The sequence below is a fragment of the Tyto alba genome, unplaced genomic scaffold (assembly GCF_018691265.1).
Source record: "Tyto alba isolate M040663 unplaced genomic scaffold, T.alba_DEE_v4.0 Super-Scaffold_1, whole genome shotgun sequence".
NCBI classification, from domain to species: Eukaryota; Metazoa; Chordata; class Aves; order Strigiformes; family Tytonidae; genus Tyto; species Tyto alba.
Window position 1 is genome coordinate 10788007 of NW_024881261.1, and position 26989 is coordinate 10814995.

The following is a 26989-nucleotide window of genomic DNA, read 5'->3' on the forward strand; positions in this document are numbered from 1 at the left end:
GAAGAAATAACTGATTTACTCAGAGTGGTTGAGACACTTAAGAGAGCTGGGTTTGGTTCCTGGCTTTGTAGACAACGTGCAACCTGACACTGGGGAGGTCACTCTGGATTGTTTTTACGTGATCTTCACTCTGCTGTGCTCTGAGCAAACATCAAGATCACATCAGTCAAACCTTTCACAGTTCTCCTTACACACTTTCACTCTCTTCTGGACTCATGAGGCTGGGGTTCAACACCATACAGACTATCATTATCCTATTTTACACATGAAGATTTTTAACCCTGAGTAAATTTGTTGTGTAGACAGAGGATGCTCAAGTGCTCCTCTGAAATCCTCTGACCATACCGTGCTCAAACCCCATCTGAGATAAAGAATAATAATATCCCTGAACACAGGTGTGTTGAGGATAAATTACCAATGTGCCTAAATACTGGATAGATTAGATCTATTATTTCACAAGCATATTTGTCTCAAAATACTTTGTGGGAGGATATATAAAAGAAGTTTTGCACTAAAAAGTCCACAAGGAGGATTTAAATGCATGATAACATATAATTGGGCCACACTGATGAATCTGACTACAGCATGTATGGGACATTTGACATATCATTTACAATATTTGTATTGAGAGAACTTAGATTGATCAAAAGCATTTCCATCCAGCTTTTTACCTAATGAAGTCAACAGAAGCATTTAAGTAACTATATCTAATGTACCGTTTTGCAATCATTTTCATTAAACAAGTAATAGTTACTCCAGTGCACTCTCAAAACGTCTTTCTCTCAAAAACAAACAGAAAAAACCCAAACAGCCTGAGAGATAATACCTGTTATTTCAAATGCATTCCCACTATTTGTTTCTTCAAGTCTGTATTGCTTTCCATGAAGGGAATCTTTCTGCACACCAAGAGGGGTGGGGAACATTTTTTGCTCAGTTAAAGAGTATTCAGCAGCCTTTTTGAGTTTTTTAGCAAGTTTGCAGTATAGCAATTTTTAAATTTTTTGTCAGTGATCCTTCTGTATACTACACAGAGAACCTGGTAGCTACTGCCTGCCTGCTTAGGGATTCTGAAAGTACAAGCAAGACACACTACCCAATAAACCTTGGTTTATTTCTTTTTTTCCTTATGCCTAAGCTGCCAAAATTTCAAGACATGGCTCTTTCCAAGTGATGCTAATATACTCTCAAATATGAAAAAAGATATGAAAAAATGCAATAAAAAGATAATAATTACTACAAACACAGACTCCCCATAATAGAAGCTACAGGGAACAAACACATGTACATACTGAAACCAAAACCCCAACTGGGTACCAGTGCATTCTATCAGACATGACTACCTTTAGGTTGGTATGATACTGATATCATTTAATTCACAGAAAAATATTCCTCCATTGCATCAACAGACTAAGAAACACAAAAAAATAAGAAATACTAGAGAAACCCAAGCTGTGGTGTCTTACACAACAGGAATATTTTAACTTCAAAATAGCGAATTTGCCTTTTATTTCCAAAGTATTATCAATAATCACTTGTTTTATTAAATATACGCTATCAAGCTACAAAAGTTAATTATTTTCTCTTTTTCATTTCTCCCAGCATTTAATTGTTTTGTACTACAATAGAAAGCTAAGTTGGGCATCTATACTTTGCATGTAAACCCAAGCAGGTAGTAGCATCACACTTTAAATATGAGAGGGGAAAGCAAAAATCAGCAGAATACACCTCTGCACATATCAATTTCTACTCATGTTATTCTAGTGTTTTAGTAACCCCAGTTTCAAATTAATAGGCACTCTATACATTTATGTTAGCTTAAAATATTTTTTCAACAAATAATTTCACAAGTTGGCAGAAAATCCAGATTCCCTCCAATACCAGAAATGCTGGTCTTGTGCTTACGGCACTGCATCTGAATTCTGGAGAACTGGGTTTGGCTCCCCACTCTGACACACATCCGAGAAGTCATTTCATTGTGTCCTTCGTAACAAGGGGGTTGTGATTTCTCTCTCTCGCCAGTGACGTTGTTCAGTATTGGGAACAGGGACTGACCCGTGTGCTTGGACTGTGCAGTGTGATCAGGTCATGAAGCTGCCTGGGCACAGAACTCCTGATGGCATTTGACGGACACGTACCTGCCTCTGGGACCTCTGCCCACCGTACCTAACACACAGGAGCCTCATCTCTCTTTGGGTTTTATGAAATACCTGCAAAGAATGGAAGCTAAATATAAGGAGGTATGGGAAGCAGGGGCAAAGCACCTTGGTGTAATTATTCAGAGATTTAATTTTAATAAGCAAGCATTTAAAAAGCAAAAACATTGTAAAGTCATCTAACAGCTTTCCACAGTTGAACTTTCAGCCTGACAATGAAAGACATAGGGAGATGAAACTGAGAAATATAGATTAAGCTATGCTTTATTATACTAAAGAATATCAGTCTAGCTCCTGAAGAACAGATAGGTGAAATGCTTAAGGTGGTGAAGGAAAGCCCATGGATCTTTACATCTCATCTATGCAGTTTCAGTCCCAGGGCAACAAATAACAGCACAAGTTAGAAATGCTGTAGGATATACTCGCTTCTTTGTTTCATTTGAGAAATAGAAACTAGAAATCCAGCTAAGAGGAGGCACTACTTTACAGATAATGTTGGGGATCAACAAGAGTCTAAAAATGACACAAGCTGAAAAATTCAGGTACAAATGACAAAGTACAGGGAACAAGCGGCAATTATAAATATATCAAAACATGAGGCATCAAGGGTTAATGCACTTGCCTTTCAACCCTGCAGTATTAAACTACGCTGCAGTAAAAGTTAGTTTGTACTTCTCCTGCTAACATCAGCTTGAAATCTTCCCAAGGATTTGAAGGGCAAAAGGCCATGGGACTGAGGCACATGGAAAGAGCTGGAGGAGAAGCCTGCCTCAAGCGTCTCAGCACTGCTCACGGCTCTAGCCAGCGTTAACAGTTTTCCTTTCAGAAGAACCGGTTTTTGCACAGACAAGAAACAGGCAGGAGATTTGCTAGGCTTTGAGCTCGTAAGGATGCTTAAAAACAAGCAACAGCTATACACTAATCCTGTGCCAAGGTATCAATGCTAAATAACTCCAGAGTCTCCTCTGCCCATCCCTGCCGAGAGCACAGAGAAAGCACCATTGCTGGGCCAGCCTGCAGTTAACGTCTCCACTTCCACACGGGAAGCTTCATTTCCAGTTTGGGTCTGTCTCTCCTGAGGTTAGAGGGGAAGAGAAGAATGTTTTAACACTGCTCGACAGCAACCCCTTTGGGCAAAGCAAGCACCGGTGGTGTCTAGCAGGAGAGGCGGGGAGACAGAAAGGTGGTGGCTGTGAAGGAATTGGTGTGACTTGGGGGAGAAAGAGACTTTACTCACTATATGAAATGGGAACTAAGACAATGCCCAGAATTAAAGCAAAGCAAACTCTGATTTTATTTTTTTTAATCTACTCCATATATCAAATTATCCTTCTACCAAACCACCTACTTTTTTGTCTTTAATGACTAGCATGAAAATAACTATCTTTTCTTAAGAGCACTGTAAACTGAATGACCTTCCTATAAAAAAACACTGGATTTGTAGTGTTAAAAGGCTAAGTCCCAGAACCGTACTTCTGTTTACTTGAGAAGTATAAACCATTACCCGGAAAACAGAGAGGCCTTTTACAGAGACTGGAAAACAAATGGTTTAAAAGCATTAAGTTCTACATATCTTTCCTTCCCATACATTCAAAGTCATCAATCATATATAATCCAGAACATACGAGGTGCAAAAGTGCTAAAAAGGGCCCATTAAAATACAAGTCTTTCCAGGTGTACCACCCAATCACTAGAACTAAAGGCAGAGCAAAACCAGCTCCCATTTATACACACAATACCATTAGTGGCAATTTATCATGTCTTCTTAAAGTGATATATAGCACGTTATGAAATTGCTCATTAACTCTCCCAGCAAAAGCTCAGCATGCCCCCATGTACTCAAGTGACTGTAATTGGCATTTCAGGGACCTTGGATTAGAATTCACTCTTATTTATAAAGCTCAGTTTCCATAATCAACTTTTTAACCCACTTCTAGGAATACTGTTAACTTCATATTTTTAGTCAGTTTTCCTTACTATGCAATGCAAAAGTCGCTTTTCAGCCCCAAATAGACAGTGTTTGAATGAGATTTTCTCTCCCCCTTTCCCATTCTTCCTTCAAGAAGGTCTATAGAAACCTAGGGCCATGCAAGCCATGCCTTTACTATAAATACAAAAACATCAAAATAACATTGTAATAAGTGTAGAGTCACGGAATTAATTTCTTCTTTTTTTTTTTTTTTTTTTTTTTTATGGATAACAAACCATTCTCAAATATCTGAGATCATCCTAATCATCCTATCACCTAAGTATCGTTAGTCACAAAGACCTGCATTTACAAAGCATTTCAGCACATGCTTAAACTCCAGCACATGTTTTAAGTCCTGCTATCTCCAATGGGACTTACGTGCATGGCTGGCTAAGGGCCAAACAGCCAACTTCACATATCAGCACATGAGCAGTTTCAGGCCCGTGCCTTGCAGGATGACTTTAAGCCAAAGTCCTCGATATCCTTCCCATGAGAAGACAAGTGTCACTGTCGTGTTCAGCTGGATGAGAAACAGAGACACAGGGTTTGGCCAACTTAGAGCCTCTCCCTAGCGCTCTGCCCGAGCCAGGAATTAAACCTTTCTGATGAAACTTTATCAACCTAGACGGGTTCCCCATCCATGAGACCAGTGCTCCCTCAGTGAGGATACAAGTTCTGTTGTACTTGCTTTGTCTGCTTTGCGCTGGCAAGCACAGAGTTGATGCTTACAGCACCCACAAACACTGGCCTGGAAAACAAAGTCCTTGTGGAAGAGCCATGCAGCAGCTCGGCAGCTGGACCATTCAAGGTGATGCTAATGGAGGACTTACCCCAGCTTTCTCTCCCTAACCCCACACCTGAGAAAAAAACATTTCAGCACACGTCGATAATCTCAGACTGGCCTAGAAGTCCTCATCTCTGATTTGTTTGATTATTGCCAGTTTCAGTCTCTACCCATGACTACTTTGCCTCGAAACTACAGCAAACCTTTTTATTTTTTTTTAAATTCATCCCATTTCAGTCTTTCTACTATTTTTCTGATAGCAGATGGCAAGGTTCACTGTCACAGACAGAAATGCACAGAAATGTATCACAAGAGAGATGTTTCCACCGAGGGTGGAAAATACAGCTCAGCAGGCAAAAGTCAGTGAGAAGGCAATTCCCTCTGAGAGTGTCTGTTGCTTTACGGGTTAATATAGGGGTCCTCAAACCATTTCATAATTGCATCACTTCTTAATAGAAGACTGTCTTGCTGACACCTTTCCATTTGCAGTTGTCTGGACCACCTGCCCTCCCCATTTGCAACTGCATTACATTCCCGTGACATCCTAGAAGAGCAATGCCTGGTTAGTAATCTCTTTTATTTTACCTTATGGCAATTTATCAGAATGAAACAAGGAAAAGGGCCAGCTCCTCACCACTCACAATTAGTTATGCAAGAACTGATTTTTATGAACTAAGTTGAAAACTCTAGTTATTGCAATTTATTTGATTCCTCAGCACAGACAGATCACTTGCCTATGACTGTACTGCGATGTCCATATGGCACACTTCCCACCTCTGCCGTGACTGCTTATGGACAGCCACTCTGGGCACGGTACCTTGTGACATACTAATAAGTCTAGTCTATTCGGCACAGGAGTCCCCGTGGATGGTTTGTGAAGGATGGGACATAAATGACTGCAAATTAGAATAAGTTTTGCCAACAGGAGAATAGGCCCGTTGTTGCCTCTTTAACTGTTCTAAGTCCAATTCTAAATCAATCCCTCTTGATGTTAAAAGATACAAAGATATAAAATCCATCCCCAATCACTTAGATAGTATTTTGAATAGCTCGTTCACAATTTAATTGCGGTATGTCATCCTTTGTAGTTCACAGTCTATTGTTACTGCCAGGTGCACTGGCAAAGGCAGTATTTGCCTCATGCTTTAGGCAGCATTTCTCCCAGCAGAGGACATTTCCCCCTAATATAACTATTACAAGATTTAGAAGGTAGGCTTAAGCAAGATAGGAGCAATACTGTCTTAGGTATCACAAAATGTACTTGGATAAAGTCTGCTCCAGACTTCAACAGTTGAAAACCAAAGGAGAGATGACAGACACGTCTTGGAGAAATTGACTGCTGTTCTAGTCCTTACAAAGCAAAAGCAAGACTCAGAGACAGAGTGATCTGACCAGGATTACCTGGGATGCCTATGGCAGAGATGCTAACTGAATACAGCTCTTTGCAACCAAATACAGTGCTCTGCCTCTACAGAAACTATCTTCTCATTTTGCCTGTTTGTATTTAGAATCTTAATCATGCTGCGTTGGTTTTGGCTGGGATAGAGTTAATTTTGTTCATAGTAGCTGGATGAGGCTGTGTTTTGGATTTGTGCTGAAAACAGTTTTGATAATACAGAGATGTTTTCATTATTGCTGACCCCTGGAGGGACTGCATATATCAAGCAGTGTTTGGTAGATGCTGGCCAGGGCCCAGCACAGTGTGGTAAGTTGTGCCTCTTTTGGAATAGCCATGGCATTTTTTTTTTTTTTTTCATACATTCTATCACTTCATCAGGATCCTGTAGTTGTTTGAGAGTGAAGTTCCACACCACTGGAGGTGAGAAGCTCTCTAGATACCTGCCCATATTCTCTCACATGCCGTGCTACCTATGACCATACTCTCGCAGAGCCTGGGTAATATTGCTAAATTGCTTGTTAACCTTAGACAAAACCAAAGCAATATTCCTAAGAAATACCAACAGAAGTATTTTAACTACCCCAGAATGTTCAAGATACTGAGAAGTTATTGTAAGAAAGAAGAAAACATCACAGAAGAAGGTAGCAAAGGTGCCATTCTGTATTTCCTCCATAAAAAACCTCAGAAAAAAGAGGGAGAAGTGTAACTGTTAATTGTCTCCATGAGATGATACCCGAAGTACAGTAATAGCTTCAGTACTGAGCTCAAATACCAGATTAAGCTCCAGGTCAGTGTTTTAACAACAGATCTGCCAGGCAAAACATCACTAATCACTACAGAGTACAGAAAACCGCAAAAGCCAATGCCAATCTTTAACATGTACAGCAAAAAAAAAGAGCATGGCACATATCAGATAAACTAATATCGAGAACAGATGAATCAATATTGTGACCTGCAGCTGTTATCAGATATAAATCCCTTCTAATATGCTCTGGTCAATCTGTTATTATCTCAAACCCTACATATCCTGTGTTGGGTGCCAAGAAGATCTGTTGTGGTTTAACCCCAGCCAATAACTGAGCCCCACGCAGCCACTTGCTCACTCCACTCCGGTGGGATGGGGGACAGAATCAGAAGAGTAAAAGTGAGAAAACTCGTGAGTTGAGATAAAGACAGATTAATAGGTAAAGCAAAAGCCGTGCACTCAAGCAAAGCAAAACAAGGAGGTCATTCACCACTTCCCACGCGCAGGCAGGTGCTCAGCCATCCCCAGGACAGCTGGGCTCCATCCCGTGTAACAGTCACTTGGGAAGACAAACGCCATCACTCTCAACGTCCCTGCTTCCTTCTCCCCCCAGCTTTATACGCTGAGCATGACGCCACATGGCATGGGATATCCCTTAGGTCAGTTGGGGTCAGCTGTCCCGGCTGTGTCCTCTCCCAGCTCCTTGTGCACCCCCGGCCTCCTCACTGGTGGGGTGGGGTGAGGAGCAGAAAAGGCCTGGACTCTGTGTAAGCTCTGCTCAACAATAGTGAAAACGTCCCTGGATTATCAACACTGTCTCCAGCACAAATCCAAAACACAGCCCCATACCAGCTACTATGAAGAAAATTAACTCTATCCCAGCCAAAACCAGCACTCATGCATACAATGAGTTAACAACTTGATGTATTCCTAGGTTAAGAAATAACAGAAGACTTAATACTGGAGGTAGGAAAAGATCATATAAATACATTAAAATCTAAGAAGTCAGTTCAGTTATTGCCTCTGACTTTTCACACCCTTGTTGCTCCTGTGGCCTGTCTGACAGTGCAGCATATTTTCAGGAAACACGCACACTGCCTCAGGCAACCAGAACAAAGGGGTCCACCCAGCGGCATGACACACAGCAGCCACAGGTAAGTCTTAACATGGTGGTAGAATTAGAAAATACCAGTTTTATTGTGAACAGAGAAGTTAGCATTTTTCTGTACAGCTCTTGAAATTGTTTTTGGATGGTTCTCAAAGGAATTTTATTGCTGCCATAATGACACATCTTCCAACAAAAAGTTTCCTTGCCAAGACTGAGTATGAGGACAGGAAACTAATGACTTGCTGGACATTTGGTTCTGGCATACGTCTCCCAAAAAAACACACTTCAGGTTCTTGGAAATATTCTTCCTCCTAAATATTAGTGTGGCTTTTCAATATTTCTGCCTCCAAAGTTATCTGCCACACTAAGACTCAGTGATTAAGATGAACCCAGCACTTTATCCTACTCAAGACCTTTCTAAGCATCTTGGAGTCTTCAAGCTAACTCTGCCTCATCCTGAATATCAGAAGGGCCAAAGAACAACTATTTTAAATACATCCCAAACTACTATGGAACAGTGGTTTTGGAGTGTTTATGTAAGTCTTAAAATGTGGTAAAACACATCTTGAACTAGTGTCTCAAGACCTTCAGAACTGTACTGAATGGGTAGCTTTGCCAGAAAAAGTCAAGTGTGCTGGTGTCATAGTCAACGTCCTTCCTTCTCCAGTTAATGAGCACAAGTATAGCTGCTTTTTTCCTTCTGTCACATCCACATCAGACAGTGGAACAAAAATATAAATAACAATGAAATAACATAGGGCTGCCTCTTAGTTTATTGCGATGAAATGTGAAGAACTCATGCTTTACTTTGACCCTAATTCTTACCTGACAGTCTTCAGCAGCAGCTCTGTACAAAAGAGGTAAAAAGCCTTATTTCGAATTTCCAGATAGGGAGATGAAGGTAGAAAGACACAAAATGGCATGTCAAAGCAGTCAACAACTATTAGCAGAGCCAATAAATGAACTTCAATTTTCTGAGTCCTGTTTCCAAAGGCGTGTTTATTAGACTGCACTTAGAGATTTTTTTCCTTAAAAATACCAAAATAATTTTTCATATCAAATTCACGTACTTTACATTTTCACACATGTTGAAAAAGTAATTTTATACAGTGAAATAAATACATCCCTCTTTCCACGACATCCCTCAAACCACGACACTCTTGTACAGCACATTGCCAAACATTTTTAAAAAGGCACCTTAAGTCACACTCTTGCAATCTAGGGATCTGGAATACGTGCTCTATGTTATCTTTTTTTCTAACACAGTGTCTACCTCCACTCAAAGTTGGACCTCTGGATTTAATTTCAAAATCTATGCAGTTGGCTAAGACATGTTCCTGAAGGACTTGGGATCCAAGACTGAAATGTAAATTAATGGAATATAAAAAAAAAAAAAAAAAAAATTAAAAGCCATGTAATTTCAAATGGCATCCTCGTAAAGCTCTAAAATATACCATTAAAGCAAGACCAGTGAATTATGTACAATCTCTGATTATCTGGTTATGAATTACAGGATGCTCATCTCCCAGAGAGCCTTTTAGCACCTAAATTTTCACCATAAGGAATAAATGACCGCTGTTTTTTTCACTCCCTGAACAATTTGAAACTGGATCTTATGTAGTGTTGACTCCAAACACCATTGTCTTCCTGATTTTCTAATTTCTGACATAAACAAGTTTTGCGTCCATCCTGTGAGGTCCTTATTTCACCTGTGAACTTGGAGACAAATCGCTTCCTTCAAGCATCCAGGACTGTCAGCTGGATCTTTCTCACATCGCTTGTTCTTCCTTACTGACTCTGTAGACCCATCTCTGTTTTACTGTGGTATCTATCAATGTTTTGTAATTTGTTTATCCAGGACAGCTCAACTCAGATGGAGCATCTATTTTTCAGCAAGGTCCTGCTTTTGTTACCCAATTTTCCAGCTGGATTGACAGAGCCACAAAGAAGTCAAATGACCTGCCCGGGTCAGTCGGCACTGGTGGCTCGGAACAGATTGGAGCCCATGATCCTCCTGGCTCCGTACCCTGCACTGGACCATGCTCCCTTTCACAAGTTGTTCTGCACTAGAAATAAATTGTGTCCACTTTTCCTTCTTGTCTACAGATATTATAGTAAATCCCCCCAGTTTCATTTATACGTTTGTTCCACTATCTGAATACAGGCTTAAGCTATTTGGAGGTCTTTAAAATACATATAACTACATTCAAGCCTAATTTTTCCAGTGGTCTGGTCTCCTGATCCTTCTCTTGAACTCAATGACCTGACAAATATTTCTAAATCAGGTGTTCGTATTTCATCTACTACTTCCTTGAGGAAGAAGGAATGCAATTAATTTTCCACTTGTGCTTTGTCAAATTTTAATTGTTATTAATTTTCCACCCAACCACATCCAGTGAGATTTCAGGCTATTTACAGCTTCATTTATCATGGGATTTCTATTTCCATCACACAAATACAACTTACTGCTTACAGCTATTACACAAGTAAAGATGCTTGTACAGAGGTGGCCTTACTACTGTATACTTTTTCACTTATAACTTAATAACTTGCAGGCTATAAAAATGAAATGTCTGTTTTAAATTCTCAGGATCAGGAGCTACAGAACTTCAAGGCTGACTGTGGCTTTTCTGAGATCTTGAATAATTTTCTTAGGCTTTCTAAATCTCACCTCGACTGTTTGTAAAACTATTAATTTCCTACCTTATACAAGGGAACTGAAAGTAAACTGGTTACGGTTTGAAGAGATGGAAATTGTTAAAAAGCTATTCCACTGGGGGCATATACTTCCTAATACAGCCTCACTCTTAAATTCCAGCTGAGCCATGCTTTGCTTCAGACCAAAAAATGGTTTTGGAAAGGTACATGTGCTTTTTATCTATAACATTAATGTACTACAAGAGTACTGCTGAACAACTTCCTTTAAGCTTTACTTTCTCAAATAAAGCCACTGACCTAACATCTTAAATTCCATCTGAATTTCAAACCAAAGATTATGAGAACAAAGGGAGCATAATATTATTATTTCAATGGTATTTCAGAATAAAGTACATACAAAATGGTACCTTGGTTACTCATTAAGCCAAACCTCTATTAAGTCTGAAAGTAGTCTTTTGTTTCATATATGTATTTTTTTTCCTTGAGAATAATTAGATGCACTATTACTAGGTAACTAAATATCTGATTTGAGGCAAGCAGGTGCAGGAGGTAGATGTCTGGCTGTGATACACTGTGTGCAGAATTTACTTCAGAAACAGTGTACTCTACCTGAAAATGCTAAAACTATTTCTGTCAGCATCAGTCTGTGTCACTTCCATATGAACATCCATGTCTCATTAGCTTCTACAGAAAGAAGTCTATTTGATCGATTTGTATCCTCATTTTTCTATGTCATTTGAGAATAAATATTTACATTAATATGTCCAAAATCCATTTAAATTGGTACAAACAACACATTCATACTAAGCCTGCTTGCTCTCCTTTTACTCATATAGTGCACATTTACATATACATATATGTAACCCATAAAATACCACAGACAGCCTTACTTCCTTTAGTGAATTCCAGACAACACTTGACCGGGTAATTTATGTCTCCTATTATCATTACTTTGGCTGTTCTTAAAATATTTTATTTATGTCCCTAATGACATTGTCATCTAGTTGACCAGTTTATCAAGCTCACTTTTGCCCTCCAAACATGCTGCCTCTAGCAAGGAATTTTTGCTCTGTCAGGTAGATGGAAGAGAATCCTAACCGAAGTCACTCATGGCTAATTCTCATGTCTCCATAAAGGTAGTTTCTGAACAATCACAAATCTCTGAAAACCTGTCAGCAATATTCAAGAATGCTTTATCCAAGGACCCGCTCAGCCTTCCTTTACATTAATTGCAAGTTTGCCTCTGCCTTAGATACGGTTCTTTGTTACTATTTACATAAACCAAAGCTGTCCTGACATCACACTTAACAGGTTAGTGGGCACGTCAGGGCTTGAATCAGCAGCACTTAAAGGCGAGACAAAGACCCCACACTATATCCAGAACAAGAGATCTTTATTTACCTTTACGATTAAAGAATTGAATTTTGGGTGCAAGATGCTTTCTGTACATCTCATATTTCTACTTTGAGGACTGAGGCATGATGTTCACAGCAAGAACTGTTGAATACTAGGTAAAAATGTACCTGTCTCCAGCTCCCTCTCATACTTTACAGATCTAAGAGGTCTTTGGGACTTGGGAGGAAATAGGGCATATCACCAGTCTTCTTCATGGGGCAAGACGTGATCAGAGAGTGTTTGCTAATCTCCATTATTTTGTGACAGAAAAGGAAGGCAGGGCTCAATTAATAATCATATAATGAGGGTCATGGATATGTGTGTAGTTATTTCTTCTCAGAGTGAGGTTGTTCAGTAGCTAGACAGACATGTAAAGGCTGGTTATGATATTATAAAGGCACCAGGGCTCCTGCAGAGCTAGAATTACAGGGTTAGTGTGCAAAGAAAGTAGGCCCAGAAGAAGAAGAGGTATTATGGAGGAAGCAAGGGTGTAAATGCTATTTTGGCTTTTCTTTCAGAATTCTCGGAATTGAAGAGGAGGCTAAAATTAAAAAATGCACTGGGGCAGGGGGCTCTGAATAGGAGCCAATTCAGAATGCAGTTTTTATTTGAGGTAGTTCAAGTGCTAATCAAATACACCAAGCTTAGTGTATGAGTTAAAAAATACTAAACAATGTCATACATGCTGAAAATGGAAAGAAAAATTCATTATAATATACTGTTGTTTTAAACGCTATGCAAACATTTTCACTTTTCACTTTGCTTCTGCAAAATCCTTTCTTGTGGCTAATTCACAGAAATGCTGTGAATTACAGTATTTGCCAGAAACATAATTATTTAAGGTCAAGGTAGATCTGGTATTTCTTAAGTTGCATACTTAGTTTATTTGGATCAGAATCACTCTCAGACCTCATCAATGACATGTAATTGTGGTCATTCAGTCTCATTATGTTAACTACACTTTTTACAATAAATAAAAAGTTAGTCCCGGCCTTAAACAGCTTCCTTGCTAAGTTGGGAAACAGAGGCACAGGAAGACTGAGAAGCTTCATACATACTAATGAGAAACTTTGTGGCAGATATAGAACTGAAAACATTTTACCACCATGTGAGCCATGTGTTTTAAGCATGGAGTCAATCTTTTCTCACATTCCACAGCTGTTATATTGCAAAAGGTTGTTTTTTGTTTTTTGTTTCTTTTTTTAAACAAAACTAAGAGAACTAATGAATAGATATGCTATAACAAAAACCTAAGACTTCAAATCGCCACAACTCCTGAAAATATAACCCATTTTTATGGCTGTTAAACTTCTGAGAATCTGGGAATTCCTGTTTCTGCACACCTGAAAGACAAAGATTTGAACATACATTTTGCATTGCTTGGTCATTATACTCATCTTTGATCTTCAGAAAATCACAGACTTGTCGGAACTGGTTGGAAGGGATGTCGTGAAATCACCTAGTCCAACCTCCCTGTTCAAGTAGGGTCACCTAGAGCAGGTTTCCCAAGGGTTTTGAATACATCCATAGATGGAGGCACTACAACCTCTCTGGGCAACCTTAGTTCAACACATCCATTTTGTCAAGATTCAGGGCTTGATTCATTTGGCCTGGTCCCTACAGTCATGTGAGAGACAATATTATTCAAGTCATCTTTGTGGGGTCAGCCTTATGGATAAAGGATCTGTAGGAGACCTTCATTCCTTTGGATTAGCAGAGGAGAGGAGATGCCCTGTGTCATCTCAAACGGCCACAGATCCGTATGTCTAGGCAACGGAGTTGTGCCTTTAAATACAGCCAATCCTCTTCCAGTTAGTTCACAGAACTTACACGCTCTATTACCCACTTCACTTGCCTGAGCCTGAAGAAACTTTATACATGATCTGGCCATATGTCTGAGGTACTTTCTGTAACTAAATGATAACTAAACCATGGTGTTTTAGTTCTTAACTACATATTTACTAGGCCCAACACTTGTTATTTACAAAATTAATTGTGCGTTTTTTATTAAAAGCTTAACCATTTATTCCACAATATTCATCACTTCTAAATCTACGGCACTCCCACCAACACCGAGAGTGCCATGCAGTCATTAGCTGATCTCCAGAGCTATCACTGCAATTCCATTCTCTCTGGTCCAGGATTAATGAAACAATGTAGAAGTTACTGAGAGACCCATTATGTATTTGGGGTTTGGACTAGACAGTCTTTAAAGGTCCCTTCCAATCCAAACTATTCTATGACATTTACATCCAGACTTTCATATTTGCATTGAAATTTAACAAAATTAACATCTAATTAATAACAGCAATATTAATAACACTGGGAAATTAATTCATAGTCTCACACCTTGACTCTTATGGCTGTAACTGTGCATATATGCTGAATCATTCTCAGCCCCTCCAAATTTTTCTATTGCAAATGTTTTTATAAAGGCAATGAAGCCCCAAAACAGTATGGACTGGTTTGTCTTCACTGTCTGCAGTGCAAACCTGCCAATTACAGCAGATGAAAATCCATTCCAGTCTCGCTCTTGTAGGGAAATTTCCACTTTTCAAAATCCTCTGCTATAGGCAGTTATTTCTGCAGATCCAAACCCTTCCAGTCAAGATGCTCAGTGACTTTATATCTCCTGCTAATGTATTCCTTGGGGAAGTTACTATCCACCAAACCCCCTATAGTTATTGTTAGGAAATCATTAACCCACAGCTCTTTTCAACTCTTGGTAATTATGATGTTAAAAAAAGGAAAAGTTTTGCTGCTAACAGTTGCAACAATGTATTTGTTTGCCACATGCAATGGAAATCTGATAGAGGGTATCTGTGCACTCCATCTGTTACATTGGATTGATCCGCTGATGAGATTCTTTTTAGAAACCTGCTTACCCCTGCTGGTGCTGCAAGCTTGAAAGAGAAAAAACACTTTCTTCTCCTTGTTCTCTTGTGTGGTGGTCGACCCTGTCTTCCTCTCCATTAGAACCCATCCTGCTGCCACAGATCTCACAGGATTTATATTGTTTTGATTCCTTTCAAACACTGTCTTGTTACCAACATCTGACAACAGTCTCTTGGGCTATCACGATTTTACAAACTGACCAGGCCTATAAGTCTCTATAAATCCCATGTGGATACAGACCTGTGAAAAAGTCTTTAACTATCCATTAAAGTACACAGTAGCTCTTTTATTATATAAATAGTCATGGGTGTTCTATACTTATACGGAGGAAGAAGCTGTAATTTGGGGAGGGGGGATGGAGGAAAGTGCTTGAAAACTCTGACAGAAGAGGTTGTTCTCTTAACACTCACTGCACATCAGCGAACTCATTTGCTCACTGCACCGCTTGACGAGAACACACCATGGGTGGTCGTCTTACTCCCCACCCCCTCCATAATAGCAGTGAAAAGCCACAAAATAGTGAGTTAAATTTAGGCATGACCACACATGTTGGTTTCTCACGAAGTTGGAGAAATTTTAGCCCTGCTCTTCAAACAATACCCAGAAAAACAACGCTGCAAAAGCGTATCTAGAATTGAAAAATTGAAAACATGTTGAGTATATAATACAGGAAAGTCAAAAGACACAGTTTAAATGAAATATTTTAGTATATTGGCCTTATGATAACTTTAAAGTTTACTATTATAATCCGTATGAGCATGTGCATGGGTATTTATGTAAGTCTATATATATGCGTACAGACAGGCAGACATCGACACTTCTTCATAACAAGTGAAAGGGAAAATTAGAATGGTTGTGAGAGCACAGGCTGTATCTATCTTCCCCATTTAAACAACAGTACCAGTAAAGCCAATTTCTTGCAGTGAAACCAACTCACCTGAATTAGTGAGTTATTTTAAAATAAACTGCAATTACTATTTTCAAGAACTGCTATGAAAACGCTTCTGCCAAATCAAACACTTTGCTTGGAGAGTCAAATGGGGATGGGGGGGTGAAAAGAAGAAAAATGGTTAATATTAGGGCTGTTGCTTTTCCCAAGCGCAGCAAACTGAGCCTAATTGATGCTGACGCATGACAGACTCGTGTGTACAGTATTGCCCGGGCTCTGACTGAAGCTGCTGACAGAGGGTAAATGGTGCATGGCAGCTGGTCTTGCCCTGGCCTGGCATGGCAACGTACGCACACATTGCCTGTCAAGAGATATCATGAGGGCTAATGAAGGGCAGCCCACATTTTTAAAATTCTTCTCACTGAGTTTTGGATCAGACTTTACACCATGAAGCCTTCTCAACCTTTTAGTGCTTGGTTAAGGATATGTGACACTTATTTAAAAATTAATGTGTTCTAATCAATTTAAAGTTGGAAAACTAAAAGCCACTACATCTCTGTGTGAGAAAGAAAAAGTGAGTATATCAGTGTGCGTAAGCTGGAAAGACATGGCAGAGAAAGAAGAGAATGAGAGAAAAGAAATGCAGGCATTTTTGCAGCTAAAACCAACAGTGATAACATGGAAGTACCACCAATTTATCTGACTGCTTTTCAATATTCTTCTGTATGTCTTTTTTTAAAAAAAAAAAAGTTATGCATTTCCGAAAGGTTTACTTAAAATAAGTGATTCCCTACAAACACCAAATTCTCTCTCTTTTCCTGAATGTAGCCCACTGCCTGTAATTGCAGCTGAATATTTGTATCAGTACCCCAAAATGAGAGAAATCCTGCCCTTCAGTTCTTAGGCATAAGGAATTAAATGTAGAAAACCAGAATTAGAATAAAAGAGACCATCTTAGAAATCTACATGATTTAGAACTTCCAGTCATAAGTAACTCCTTGGTTGGACCCTTGGTTCTCAGAATTCTCTGGTGGTTTCACATTCCTTTATGTTATTTTGCATGGTAATAAAAGGCAGAGATATTCCTGGGTTAGATTTTTCTGAAATATTCTGCTCATAGGCAAATAGAAAATATATATGCAGAGGACTGTCAGGGTATTTCACTGACCAGTGCAGAATCATTTCTTGCCACAAATCCCTGTGGGCTTTATCCTGGTTTCAAAAAAATCCCTGGCATTTTCAAAACTGACTTCAGGATTTCAATAGTTATTTTACATGCCAGTAAAAAGAAAGTGCTTGGTTCTCATCTAACCTGGAACGGCTTGTCCCCTGCCAGTCACTATTAGCTTATGTGGAATGGTCTCTGAGTTTATCAGAGAGAGAGGATTTATGTCCTGGGGAGACTGACCATCTCTTCTGCCTCTGTAGGCCAAAAGGGGAAACTCTGACAATTGAAAAAAGATGTTATAATGTTGTCTCTTCTTGCTACTGCTTTAAGTCTTGCAACTTATACCTTCTTTTCCAACCCATTTTTATGCAGAGCAAAGGGAAAAAACCCACTATCTGAACGACTAAACTTTTTTTTTTTTTTAAAAAAAAAGGGAAAAAAAAAGCAAACAACATCATCATTCAACATTCACAAACTGCTGTATTTCTTTGATAAATAAAAACTAGTTATTTTTAGGTTTATCAGTTATTCTAGGAAAACATTAACCTAACCTTGGCAAATAGAATAGATCATAAAGAAATACCACGCTCTGAGAAACATAACAAGCGGCTTAGTACAGCCTTGGTCCTCAGAGCAAAGTCATTTGCTCACTGAAAATGTGTATATTCAAGAGACACTCCAGAAAGCTAAAACACTGGCAGAACTCACAAAATGAAGCACCTTGTTCTCACTCTGATGCAACCTTATAACAACACAGCTTCACCTCCCAGAGGTGCCTCTAGAGAAAATACCACCTTTGTGTAAAGGAGCACTGGAGAGAAAAGGAACATTTTTAATCAGATTGGCTGATAAATTTGAGGGAAAAAATGGGTGATGAAATAAAAAGGTATTACTCATCCCTCTAAAGCTAAATTATCACATGTCATTAGGTTATCATGGTTCTAAACAAATTGCTTCTACTGCATGTAAGAAATCTTGCACTAATAAAATGTGGCAAAACATCTTCAACTGGGTATTCAGCGTAAGCGTTAGTACGTATTGAGCAATAACATTTTCCCTCTTCATATTTCTTTAGGATTTTTGAGATAAATATACCTTATTTGTAGGATATAAATTCTGTGCAAATTTCCACACCCTCCCTCCCTTATACACAGGGATGGCTAACGAGCTGCTAATTGTTTTGCTAGCTTTGGGGTTTCCATTCACCAGGAGAGAATATCAAAATTGTGACACAAATCTCTATCAAATAATAATGAATTTCAGATCATACAAGCACCTCCACTACGACTTCTACAAGGCTGTTTACCCGTTTCTATACATAATATAACGTAAATTAGATGACTATTTACTACCATTTTGTCCTAATCAAAAGAAAATCAGGCAATTCTTCAAATAAAATTATCTCTGAAGTACAATTCTTATTCAACTGAAAACAAATGCTTTTTTCTCTCATTCATTTTCAAAAATGTCTGTTAAAGAAACTTTCATTCAATTAATAACTGTTTAATTAATCAGATGATTCACATCAATTGTGCAGTCTTGCCTATTTGATGATTCAGAACACAATTCTTCCAGTGTAGACTATTCAAATAACACCATAACTGGTGACATACACAGTCTACATAATTTTTGTTCACTCCTGTGTAATTTAGGTTTTAAGTATGCAAAAATGTTTTTTTCAAAGTCTTTAAACTGTTTCCGTTGTCCGACAGTTTGACAGAAAATCTGTATCACTCAGTTTTCTTTACTCAATTTCACCTCCTACTTCTTCCATTACAGGATGTACATGACAAGACTTCATTCCATATTTGTAGACAAGAGGTATCATGCACGATTATACAATAAGTGCTAAAATAGAATTTATTTTCTACTTCCAATACTGTGAAGTTATGAAACTAGATAATTTTCAATTAAACTAAATAATTTTCAGGTTTTAAAGATACATGTTTGTTTCTGTAATCTCCAAAAACTCTTAAAAGAGATGACCTCTGTCTATTTTTAATTGATGAAGTGTTTTGTGGTGTTTTTTTTACTTGAAAGAAAGAGAGGAACACTTAGTGCCTGTATAAAGGCAAGCAAAGTGTACAAAATCACTTCATGAGTTTTGAAAAATCTGCTTTAATAGCCAAATCTATAATTTAACTCAGTAAGAAAAGGCTGCTGTCTCATACCAGCCTTATACTATCTGAATTCGTGTAGTACTGCACAATTTTGCAGGTCTGGTTGAGCAAATACCTGTTCTCTAAGAAGAGAATAATCACTCTTAAGTGTTTGACATCTCATTTAGGTCTTCAAGACGGAGTTTGAGACGTTTGTGCTCATGGAACTGCTGCCTATAAAGCTTCAAAATAAGAGCAATCGTACTAGGTTTGAAGATACATCAGCTTGGTATCAAAACCCTTGTAACAAAAGAATTATCACTATTCACAAGTAGTATTTGTAAAGCTAGATGTAAATAAGATGTACGTGTTGAGTGCGAGAAGGTAAGAAGTTGAAATTATATGCCTGAATATATATATATGCACACATGCACAAAGATCTACACTTAACAACTGTGTGTGCATATATGTGTATAAACACATGCAATCTATTTGAAAAACTGCCTGTGAGAGAATTTTGATTGTGTCTGCATCAAAAGAAACTCTGTACTAACTGTTGCACCTGGGATTTTATAGGAACATTAGACTTTGCCTCTTCAGTGTTTGCTTTTAGTTTTGAAAAAAAGCAATGCTCTTCTCTTAGGGTCTCTCCTACAGACATGTTAAACTGGTCAATTCCAAAGAAATAAAAGGGATTTTTGTGTGTATCAGGACTGCAGGATCAGGTCCTTTATACTAAGAGTTAATTATACTGGGTTTCCAAAAAAAATTACATATTTACACTGTGCTTGTGTGCATGTATATGCACGTGCATAAACTATTTAAGTGCAAATTGCCAGAATGTCAGTAAATTACTGCTGGAGCTGCAAAGCATTTACATACCTTAGGCATGAGCAACCAATTGGAACTTTTAATCTTTTAACAAGTTACTGCTCAGTGACATAATAATGAATAAAATGAAGAGTAATGAAGTTGACCATAAAGCTTAGCAAATAAACACTGTACACAAATATAACAATTCCTGACCAGCTTGGAACACAAAACCTACTCATGGTTTGATGTCAGTTACCATATGATTGTGCCAAAACACAGTAACATCCTCCTACCATTGTTTTTGGCGTTAACATTGCTGGTCTTTTTGCAGACCATTATTTGCTGCCCTCACCATGCTGGGATCCACCCTCATTATAACCTGTTCACCTGCAGATAGCTTTATCTTTTAGTATTGTTCCAAGGAAGTTTTTAGAAGCTTTCTTGTCTCAATACTCCTGTCAAGGAAGTTGTAGAAATCACTCCCCAGGATTACTGACAGAAACTTTCATTTGTTTGAAATCTGAACGTATAGCCTGGTTTATCAGCACTGACAGGACAAGGTCATAGACCATACTCTATTGTTATTCTCACTCCTACCAAGACTCCATGATTAAGTCACCTAAAATAAAATTCCACTTCTGTCAAAAGACATGGCAAATCACTCGCAATAGCTGCAAAGATGACTGACCATTCAGTGTCTTTTGTGGTTAGGAAAAAAGTATGTTTAATAAGGTAATATACTTGGAGTATCTTTTCTAATTGTGACTGGCACACCCAAAATTCACCTCATTTCTATATGTAGAGCAAGTCTAAAAGGTATCAAATTCAATTTTGTTGAAGTCAAACTTGGTTCAGTTGTTCGTTATAATCCAGGTAACTAAAAAGGCAGGCTGGGATCTACAGAATAAGCAGTAGGATTCTGCATTAGTCCCCTACAAGACAACAGCAAAAACAAAGAAAAGCAATGATAGCCACAAGTCACTGCGGGGTGATAAATCTTTTGATGCAGAAATCCACTTCCAATTGAACTGATGTCCCTATTAGAAAATGACCACCAGAATTCCTTCCAGCTGACAGCCAGGCTAGTAGGTGAGGCAGAAAGGCTGAGGATATAATAAACATTAATAAAGAGAGCATTAGAGGCTGCTCTTCCAGGATGGGCTATTGCACCACGGTGGAGCCTTAAGGGAAGCTTGAACTGCTGTTGCCTCTGTTGTCTTTTCTCTGTAAAAAGAGAAAACTGCCTTTTTAAGGTATGAATAAGGATTTTAAACAGTATTATATTAAAAACTCCAGGGACAGTAACTAAAAAGCAAACATTTACCTTTTACTTATTCCTACAATGAAATAGCATGGTAACATCACATTACCGCTCCAAGGTAAATATTTACTTGTTAGTATTGGGCTCCGCATAAAAATATACCTACTTTCCCCACCCAAGATGACCTGCATTTTCTATTACCAAGACCAAAACAACCACCCACCCCACAGTTCCCAGTTTAGTACGCTGCATATACTTCTTGACCTATACTGAGATGCTTAAACATACAGAGTGATATTTGGGGCTCCAAGCACATGACTCTCATTTCACACATCTTGGATAATGAACTGAGAATGTACCTTGACAAAAGCAAAGGAAGAAGTTTCAGCTTTCCCTTTCAACCCCCATCTCCACCCCAGAGGAACATTACCTGTTAAGAAACCAATGGTGAACAAGTGTTGCCTCTCTCCAGTACACTGTATCACCACAAAAGAGGGCTACTATCTTGTTTCCCACCAGCTTTTGCTACTGCATACTTGGCACCTGTCACTTCAGGAATTAACAATACGATGATTATCCAGACTAGAAGGACATCAAGCAGAGTAAATACATTTTCTAGAATTTCTTATATGTTTGGCCGGTTCTTTTGTACTGTTTGAGGGAGGATTTTGGAAATTCACAAAGCCAGGCTCATTCTCCCCATGAACATGAGAAATATTAGGTTTAATGACTTAAAAATTTCTAGATAAAAAATTTTGTATCTACACACATGAAAAAGATGTCATTTATGAAAAATGTTCCGACTTTCTCTTTCAGCATTTTATTCATTACTAAACCCAGCTTTTGAAAGCAAATACCGTACCTGTGCTCCTGACATTCTCAGTACCTTTGTTTACTCAATTATAAAATGAGTATGCTGCTGCTCATTCAGATGAAAGGAATGTTGGGAGACCTACCTGCAGTCTGGCTACGCAGCACTGGACAGAGCCCATCAGCTGGGGCACGGCAGTCTGCTCACACACACCATTCCTCATGGAGGGGAGCCTTTGCTTATGCAGTGTTGTGGGATAATGGAAGGCATAAGGTTTTTGAAGTTTGAAGATCTTTTTTTTTTTTAATGCTATAATTTGCAAATACAAATTTAAATTGTATCTATAGCACAGCACTCCAAATATTGTAAAGTTCTTCATGCTAAGCCATGTTGACAGCCAGCTAAGAAATTTACTGAGAGTTTTTAATTTTACCTTAGTTTCACCTTTGGCTAAAACGGACTAGACATTGAAGCAAAACAAAAAGTTTCTTCTTTTTGGTATTCAGGTACTTTAGCTTCAGCCTACTGTGTTCTCATTTTCATATGGGGGGAGTAGAATAGAAAACAGAATTTCTATCCAACAATATCTTGAGAATAGGTCTGTGGCAAATGATTGAAATGATATAAGATGCTATTATCAGACTCCTGCCCTTTTTTCTCCACCGTGTATCTTGCTACTAAGGCTCCTGCTTTTCTGTTAAAGCTACTGTCATCATGACAGCAGAGCTGGGAAAACAAGTGTGAGCATTCCTCATCTACAGGTATGAATCAGACAAACTGTCCAAAACTTGTCTCACTTGGCATGGAGACATTTGGAAGCACTCACATGTTCTTTCCCATAGTCCAAGTTCTTTGGGCATTAACCTCCAACTGGTGTACAGTGACATCTTCTCTGCCAGAGCTAACTGAAATGGCTGAATCCAAGGTCTTATCTTAAAACTCTGTAATCTGTCATCTTATCTAACTGATGTGATGGATCATGGAGATTCATTACCACCAGGAAGCCAAACTCATTCAGTGCACCAGCAGCAAGACTACATTCTAGGCCTACAAATATCACAGAGCCCCGTAGCAATTTGGGATAACAAAGGTTAAGATCAAACCAGAATTAAATAGTTCAATGTGGTTTTGGAACACTGGAAAACTTAATTTCCAGATTTCCAAACAAACCATAACATTCCAGTGTTTCTGAGCAAAGACTCTGCAGATCTTCCTCTTCAGTGAGGCAAAAAAACATCATGGAAATTTCAACTTTCCATTCTGATTTGAAATAAATAGGGATGAAATGGTGGCATTTCCCAGAACAAAGTCCAGTCACTGAGTAGCTTCAGGGGTCATACGTTTACAAGAAACTAGAAATAGAAGTGATGTAATTCTTGCCTTACAAATTCACTTCCAAAGTTAATCATTCCTACGGCCAGCTCCACCAGACCATTAGTGCTGTACTAATGTCCTAGAATTGCTTCCTTCCCTTGCAATAGCCAAACGACTCCTTCATCTCTTTTTGATGTCCTTTGAGTGCTCAAGATCTGAGAGTAACTACTACAAATAAGCAAAAAGGTGTAAAAGGAAAAATGGAATTACTAATCATCATCAGGCAAAGTAGGAAAAACAGAGAGCAATTAATATTTGGTTAAATGAGAACACTTTCCCCTCTTTGGATCGTATTATAAAAATGTATCATTAACAAAAAAGAAGTAAGTAAACACTTCTTTACTCAGTTTCTCTGATATCAACACAATTTAACCGTCAGGGAGCATTCTGATGGGAAATTATTTTTCTGATATGACACTGGCAAACTTATTTCTTCTTCCAAAGATAAAAATAATTTTTTTCTAGGAACATGGCTGTATCATAAATTAAAAAATAGCCTTCATATTTTGAAATTTTAGATGGCAGCTAAAATACTAAAAGTAATAAATTGTTTGGGTGAATTAAAAGTCAAGTAGTACCAAGAAAAATGGAGGGGAAAGACATTAATTTATAATGTCCTATAATCAAGATTGTGAAGCTTAGTGCAGTAGAAAATGTTCCCTGAATACATTCATTATATTTTTCAACAGAGAAATTTCAGAGAACTTAGTAGTTAGTAAATATTTAAAACCTTTGTGGTAAAGGCTTAAACCTCAAAATAACAAGGAAATGACAACTGTTTATTTTTCTCCACATAAAACTGAAAGTTATTGTAAGGTCATTATAATGTAAGCCTGTTTTCTCTTTAAGGAGTAAATAATTACACCACTGATTTGAGTAGACCTGCCAGTAAGTCTACATGTGGTTAAGTCAGATAGACTGATGCTCTAAAATTGGCAAGTAGCTAGCTCCCACAAGCTATTAAGCAACTCTGAGGTCTAGGTAGCTCACAGCCCTTTTATCGTATGTCTCTCAACAGAAAAAAGGAAAAAAACCCACATTACACTATGGCTGTTGTGCAACCTTTGAACACAGTTCTGCATATTCCACAATAACACAGAAACAGAATTTGATGCTGTGTTCACTCTCTGCTGCAGTATTCAGCTGCAACATCTAAGCGTTATTCATAAACATGTTTCTAACTCTCATGGCCGCAAGGAAAATCTTCATAGACATGAAATGAAAATAATCTGTAATAACATGACTATGTTCTTGAGTTTCCAAACAGCCTGAAATAATGACTGTGATATCACTGCGATGAAGATTGTGTCAAATTAATGCCTGTCATCAAAACAATGGACTGTTGGATGTTTAACCATTCCTGTTAACCACTGCTGAAGATTTTGGCACTACCATCAGTATGTGTTTAATCCCATCTCTTTAGGTACCAAAACCTCAGCCGATGGAAGCTGTCAATACATCAAGCTTTGCTGATGGAAGTTCTGTAATAGAAGCTATGCAGCAAACTGGAAGCTGATGTTGGGCAGCTGCAATAACCTCTACATAAACAGCACACAGCAGTAAATGTCCTATACAAATAACACCTTCTGATATTTAATTGAGTAAACCCATTCATTTATTGATTTGTATATTGAGCACCATGGGAGCTCAGGGGACACCACCATAAATTCTAATCCAGCCCATTACAAGACATATGCAGCTTTGCCTGTGGCCAGTTCTCACCACCATTTCTACATCTGGGCTTCTAATGAAGGCAAAGAGAGATCTGTGCAGGGGACAGCAACAGAATATAGGTCACATCATCATTTGTGGCATGAATGTCTACCCATTGTTAGTATAACAATCTACATTTTCTTCCCCAAAGGTAAAAATCAATCCAAGTATGAAGTCACAATCCAGATTAAAAACAAAACAAAACTAGCTAAACCACTCACATCATGGGTCCTGCCTTGGAACTGTGGGAGGGTTAGATGTCTCAAAGCCCCTTCTCTAATTCTGCAAGGAAATGGAAACAAGAAACCTGTATTATGCTGGTGACAGAAGTGTCATCAGCTCTAAGGCACGCTGAGGCTCCTTCACTAAGGATTTCATGGAACAGTAGAAACAGGAGGGAGCTAAGGACACGACTGACACAAAGTAATAAAGGGCACAAGGAATGCAGTGGACAAATCTGCACAGCAACACAAAGAACAGGCCTCCTTGGTAGAGCTTGCTGGCTGTGGAAGGCCAAGTAAGCACAAGGTGCTAAGTTTAGCTCCATACAGAAACCTCAGCACACAGGCAGATAAAGCAGCTAGACATATGTAGCATCCTGTAAGATAGTATTAAGCAGTTCCCCTTCCAACTGAACTATATCCTCCTCCTTTAATGTAACGGAAGACAAACAGATGAACAAAGAAGCACTCAAATACAGTATGTTTCTCATACTAAAGATCTCCCTGAGCTGGAGTCTAAAGGCAAATGTGATACACGGAGCATTGGCAGTAAGTCTAAATTCAAGTCTTGTTTGTTCATTAATTCACAGAATACTAACCTCTGCTAGGTCTCCATTTTGTGGTGCAATCTAATTTCTACTGGTGAAGAAGCACAAAGTTACAATGACAACTGACAGTGACCCCTGGATAGCAATCATGACGCTGAGGAACAGAGAAGCTGCAGAAACCAAACCGTTTTTCCTTCTAGAGCACAGAAAAATGTTTTCCAAGGGCAGAATATGAAAAATGTACTATTGCTACATGAATGTTGGTTACAAAGAATGAGGCTTTCGATCTTCCAATTAATCAAGGTGTTTTTTTCATCAATAAAAGTATTAAAAGAATGAAGAAGGGCAAGATGATCGAACAATTTGAGATGATATCAAGTCCGTTTAAAGATCAGCATAGAGGAAGATGAGCCAGGTTTTGGAAAAAGAGTATAATAAGCAGAAAGGGAGTTGCAAGAATAAACAAACAAAAGATTCATTTGCCTTGAAGTCCACTAGCAGTTTGATGCTTTTAATGGAAATACTCTTTTTATTCTCCACGGTTTTGCTGTAATTCTGCTAAATAGCAAAATTATATTTTTTAAAATTTTGTCTTTCTAGCAGTGCGATGACAAAGCATCTGAAAGGATCAACATACATGCTTTCTCAATCACCACATCTCACTTCTGATTTTTTTCTACCTCCTCCTTTTTCATGGTGTAAATTTGATATGCAGTGACAAATATGGGCATAAATCCTACAAAAACAGATAAACAAAATCAGTAGAACTACTCACAGTAGTAAAGCTATGCAGATGTCTAAATATTCGCAGGTGTCTTAGATAAAAAGCTTTCAGAGCAGGAACTACAGATCTGCGATTAGTTCACTAGTACATTTTAGGATGCTTGAAATGTATGTAATAATGTTAACTCTGTGGTGTATTTTTGTTTGGCTCATGATAATTAAATGCAGCATAAGTCCTCCATATTGTATTTCCTTTGTACATT

The 26989-nt window shown here is 38.4% G+C and overlaps 1 protein-coding gene across 6 annotated transcripts in view; it reads right to left on the minus strand.

Moving 5' to 3' along the window:
• VTI1A (vesicle transport through interaction with t-SNAREs 1A) overlaps positions 1-26989 on the minus strand; it is a 298773-nt gene that overhangs the window by 154946 nt on the left and 116838 nt on the right. The gene's annotated exons all lie outside the window — the stretch shown is intronic.